The 5,873-nt window shown below is 43.4% G+C and overlaps 1 pseudogene; it reads right to left on the reverse strand.

Annotated features, from left to right (window-relative positions):
* Positions 1-977: 977 nt before the first annotated feature.
* Positions 978-5,873, reverse strand: part of LOC126399215 (histone H2A-beta, sperm-like) — a 5,225-nt pseudogene continuing 329 nt past the window's right edge.

A 5,873-nucleotide genomic window follows, 5' to 3' on the forward strand; every position in this document is an offset into this window, starting at 1 on the left:
ACGCATATGAATATTAATGAATATTAATGAAGGAGCGCCTACTGTTTGAACGTCGCATGGTGGTCATTTTCGATTAAAGGCCGACGTCTCAGTGACGTCTTGGCAATGAGCAAACGCTCTCCCTGCTATGTCTTAACGATCTAACCATGATACATTGGGCCGACGTCGGCCAGATGTATGTGTGCTATCTGGGAATTGGGTCCTTGAAAGGTCATGGAAAAAGTCTTGAAATTTTGTCCATTAAAGTGTGTTGGAACCCTATTTAGTCACATTTGCAACCATGGAGCACCACTGTGACTTGCTCCAACTTGTTTATTTTATAATTTTGTATTTTAGTAGTCTACAGTGCTTTGGAGGAGATTTCAAAATATTGTGATATTATTTTTAAGCTATATCGCAACACCCAAGGTCACCGTACAAAGCATACACTTATGAGCAAAGCTTCAGAAAACTGCAAACAGCAAAACAACAGGCCGAGCAAGATGTTCTGAACAGCTGCTGCACTCATATAAAAGAATTAAAGAATGCAGGAGCAGCATCTTTACAAATGACCTGAACAACTCAGCTGCACTGTTTTATACAATTTTATACAGTACAACCAAACAAACATCTTTTCACAATAAGCTGCCATAGAGCTGACACAAAGTGGAAAAGCTGGCAACACAAATAATGTCTCTGCTGAGGAGAGGTTTTCTACATCTTATATTTTCACTCTGTTGTGTCTGTAGTTACTGTATCCTCCTCTTGTCTCTGGGGTTTTGTCATATTGTGAATATAAATCATCGTGGGAGAAGAAAACAGTGTTGTGCAGATGCTACTTTGGGTCTCCATGTTAAAAAAAGAAAATGAATACAAACTGCCCTGCGGGTGAAGTGAGATGTTAATCAGTGCGAGGGTGCTTCTGTCAGAGAACAGGTGGATGTTTGTGTTTCCAGTGGCCGTACAGTTTGTCCTCCAGCATTTGTTACTCAGTGTTGTTAAAACTGACGCTCGGTGTGTTCGCTGCCGTCAGTGGGATTAACGGGAGCAGCTCGAGCGTTAATATGAATCCACTCTGACATCTTGTAAGGTCGTTGCTGCTGTCTGGAGACGAGAGGAAGTGATACGTGCAAAAGGTCTCAGCAGCGCAGGGCCGGCTCCCCGGGGCATGATGGTGAGAAAAAACAGTTAGAGACAGACATCCATATATACATGACCATGCGTGTAATCCTACAAGTCGAACATACAGCACTGAAGGAGATAGACTGAAAAGGTACTTCTACACATCCAGCTTTTAATTTGAATTCAAAGCATCACTTTGATTTGTGATTACTCAGGTGTAGCTCGACTGAGCAGATATTTGACTTTTCTTCACTGTTACACTTTGTCTGCTCAACAAGATTCACACCAGGGAGCTGCTCGGTGTAACTGCTGCAATCTGTCTGACACTATTTAAAATGTGTCTCTCTCTGCTCTGGGCTGCTGGTTGTTTGAAGGGCACCAGCAGGGAGCAGGACGCCGGAACCAAAGATACTCAAAGATTTAATAACAAGAAGAAAGATTAAGTTGATGTCAAACTGATTCAGACTTCAGAGGACGCCTGAGAGGAAAAACTAGTTTCGTGCAGCCACACTGGGTGAGATGGATCTAATGAACTTGGGTACGACATCAAGTTTGATGTATGCAGACTGTACAATGACAGCGCCTACTCAATCACAGGCTGTGAAGTACGATACATTAGCTTCCTGTACTGAGTGCACAAGGATGCTGCATGGGTTATTACTTCTCTGTAAAGCACAGCGTAGAGGCTGACATTATTATATGACCTAAAGTTTTGTGGGCCTTATATACTGCCATGTGTGTGCGTTTGCCAGCTGCTAGGTGTCTCACCTGGCAGCTACCATGCTTCGTCCTTCTTTACGCAATCATGCTGGAATCCCACACATTTCTTTTAGCGTGTTTTGCATCCATGGCGAGCTGTTACCCGTCTGTTTGTCTGGGTTTAGCACCAGTATGTCATTTTGTGCTGCATTTCTATTGGATGGATAGTAGAAGTAGGTGGTAACAGCAGTCACACAGTGAGATGGTCATCGACTGTGACAATGGCCATCCTTAAACCTCTCTCATGCACGGCCAAAGATATCGCCATATTTCTTTCACGTTGCTCATCTTTTGTTTGGGAAACCAGACAAGGCTTTACACACACTGTTGTTTTTTGTTTGTTTTTTTTGGCATCACTGCTCGGTCTTCAATGAAAAGATTCAAGTTCAAGCTTTGGTACACAGTGAAACATTTTGTAGAGATATTCATGGACAGGTTGCTGTGGCAGCAGGACCGAGTAAAGCATCCCAGACGTCCCTCTCCCAGGCAATGCTTTCCAGCTCCCACTGGGGGACCCTGAGATGTCCCCGAGCCAGACAAGATATGTCATCTCTCTAGTGTGCTCTGGGTCAGCCCCGGGGCCTTCTACTAGTTGGATGTGCCCAGAACATCTCTGATGGGAGGCGCCCAGGAGGATCCTGATCAGATGTATGAACCACCTCAACTGGCGCCTTTTGAAATAAGGGAGCAGCGGCTCTACTCCGAGCTCCCCCGGATGTCCGGGCTCCTCCCCCTATCTCTAAGGCTGAGCCCAGCCACCCTTCTGAAGAAATTCATTTTGGCTGCTTGTATCCACGACCTCATTCTTTCAGTCACTACCCAGAGCTCATGACCATAGGTGAGGGTTAGGACGTAGATGGACCAGGAAATCAAAAGCCTTGCCTTCTGGCTCAGCTCCCTCTTCACCACGTTGGTCTGGCACCTGCATCACTGCAGACACCGCAGCAAACCGCCGATCCATCTCACGCTCCATTCTACCCTCACTCATGAACAAGACCCCGAGATACTTGAACTCCTTCGCTTGAGGCAGGAACTCTCTTCCAACCCAGAGGGAGCAATCCACTGTTCTCCAGCAGAGAACCATGGGCTTAGACTTAGAGGTGCTGACTCTCATCCTGACTGCTTCACACTTCTACAAATTGCCCCGGTGCCTGCTGGCAAAGATATTCACTTTATAATGAAAATCAGAAAAGCAGCAAATCCCATCATTGGAGCCGCTGGAACCAGAGAAGAATGACATTTCTTGATAAATGACTTCATTAATCAATCATCAAGATTTTCTTTTGATAGATGGTTGAGCTCCACCTGACCCTGTAAACAACACAACAGGATTTTTATATAATCCATCAGTACATGTTGGCCCACAGCCCTTCTCTTCAATCATCAACCGTCCATACCATCTAAAAGATGCATCAAACACAACCAAACTCCCATTTCATTTTACAATCTACAAGACTGTGCGCCTATGTGTTTCTAGGGAGATTAGAAAATGTGAAACAGGACTGAGATTCTGAAAGAAATATGTCAGACCATAAATTGGCTCTGGGTCTGAAGAAGCCTTTTTTTTCTCTTTTTATTGATTTCTGCATCTATCTGTGTTCCTCTGCTTTGCCTTCGCTCTCATTTCACCATCTAACCTCCCTGAAATACCAATCAGCCGTGGTTAGACCGAAATCTTCATCTTTTCATCGTTCACTTTGATCAGCTGGCTAGTTGTGTGAAAAGCTTAACAGAGGCCTTGTGAAACACTGCAGGTCACACAGTGAAGATCAGATCAGACATGACACGACTTTAGTTTGGACTTCTGGCACAATTTGGACAGAAAATATTAAACTTTGGTTTCAGTCCAACAGCCCTTTTTTCCAAAGCACACTTTTAAACATGAAGTGCAATTGTGTAAAATAAATATGTTCACTTCAATGAGCACATACTTCAAACAGACTTTCCAGTATCTTCCCTTGTTCAGACGAGAGTCTGGTTTGCACCAAGAGTGTTTCTGTTCGATGACTCTCGTCTGGATGCTGATGAATTAAAGTCCACTCTGCCAGGCAGACGGGGAGCGGCTGGATCAGGAGAGAGAGTTGTTGAGTGTGAGCGACTACACGCTGCAGACACCTCTGCGTCTTGTTTTGATTTCACACCTAATAAAGCCAGACTGAGCTGTAATAATGTCGATACACTTTACTTTAATCAGATTTCACGCTGTACAGAACAAAGCAGACCAACATTAACCTCAGCTACACGGAGGTAAATTACCTTGTTTTTTCCAGGAATTTCATGGGTAAAAAGAAAAAAACAAACCTGTATCTGAGCTTTTTACAATTTTAATGTATGCATCATAGACTGTGTTTCTTTGGCATTTGACATGGACGACTGCTGGAAAATAGTAATTTCACGAGTATATATGGTGAAAGCTTTGCAAACCTGGCACCAGACGTCAACGTGACATCAGAAAGGCATTGGACTCTTACGTTGATTGGAATGAAAAACGGGTTGATGGTATTTTAAATGTCTAACAATGTTAGAATTTCACGTTGGGTTGATGTTAACAACATGATGTTTTGCAGATGTTGAGTGTTGCTCTCTGTAAATTGTGACTTAGTGTCATTATTTTATGTCAAGATGACGTTGGCATGACACGTTTAGCAGACGTTAGACATTTTTTGGTTACTTAACAACACGACTTAAAACCAACAAAATATCAACAACATCTGTAATCAGTACTTTACATCAACTGATGTTGGCATTTGATCACGTATCAACCTAAAGTCAACCAGATATCGACATTCAAAGACATTGGTGGCCAGCTGGACATATAAAGCTGAATCCTTCAGTACTTAATTACTTGTACTTTTATGCTCCTTTATACTTTCACTCCTGCACTGTTTTAGGCCAAAAGAGTTAAATATTCTTCTAATTCACTAAAAGCAAATATTAGAAAAAAGTCTTAAAAAAATTACAATGTATTTTCATAGAACAGTTCATATGATGTCCTACAAACCCCTGTCCCACGAATGATGTTACATCCCTTATGTACAGTAATGTAATTAAAGTAAAGTAAGGTTGGTTAGATTTAGGCAATAATATTTATCGGCCTATCCACCACCCCAACCTGTCGCAAGCACTCAGGACTGCTTCCTAATTCATTGGTCAAATGATCGCAGCCTTTCAAAATCTGTGGGATATGTACGAATTTGGATGCATTGTTTGTAGTAGAAAAACATCTGAAAAATTTGTGAGAACAGCCTGACAACTAATATGTGTATCAAGACTTACTCTCCCATGAATCATCGTATGACCCCTCAGATTTATATTGTGACCCTTTGGAAGGGCCTGATCGCTGGGTTGGAAACCACCAGACTAAATTAGCCAACAGTAGGCATGTGCCGGTATGAGATTTTAACGGTATGATAACCGTGGGCAAAAACACCACGGTAACCGGTATTACCGCGGTAATAATAATAATAATAATAATGCTAATAATAATCATAATAAAACAGGTGTTGTCCTATTTTCGTGCTCTACACTTTAAAACGGTAGGCTAAAATTCATTTGACTGTTCATGAGCGACAGCACGTACCAGGCATCTCCTGTCAGTGCAACGCATCATCACACTAGTTGTTTAAATGTGTAGGCTAATATAGACCTGTTAAAAGTAATAGAGCTGTTTCTTAACTTCATGATGGTGAATCTGCCCAGCAGCTTGTTGAGCTCCTCGTCGTTGCGGACAGCCAGCTGCCGGTGACGGGGGATGATACGGGTCTTCTTGCTGTCGCGGGCAGCGTTTCCAGCCAACTCCAGGATCTCAGCGGTCAGATACTCCAGTACAGCCGGCAGGTAGACATGGGGCACCGGCACTGACACGCTCCACATAGTTTCCTTTGCGCAGCAGCCTGTGAACACAGCCGACTGGGAACTGGAGCCCAGCACGGGAGGAGCGGGTCTTTGCCTTGGCTCTGGGGTTTCTTCTGATAGCCTAAATGGTCCCACACCACCGACTTCGTCCTTTTCGC

This window comes from Epinephelus moara, chromosome 12 (genome assembly GCF_006386435.1).
Source record: "Epinephelus moara isolate mb chromosome 12, YSFRI_EMoa_1.0, whole genome shotgun sequence".
In the NCBI taxonomy this organism is placed as follows: Eukaryota; Metazoa; Chordata; class Actinopteri; order Perciformes; family Serranidae; genus Epinephelus; species Epinephelus moara.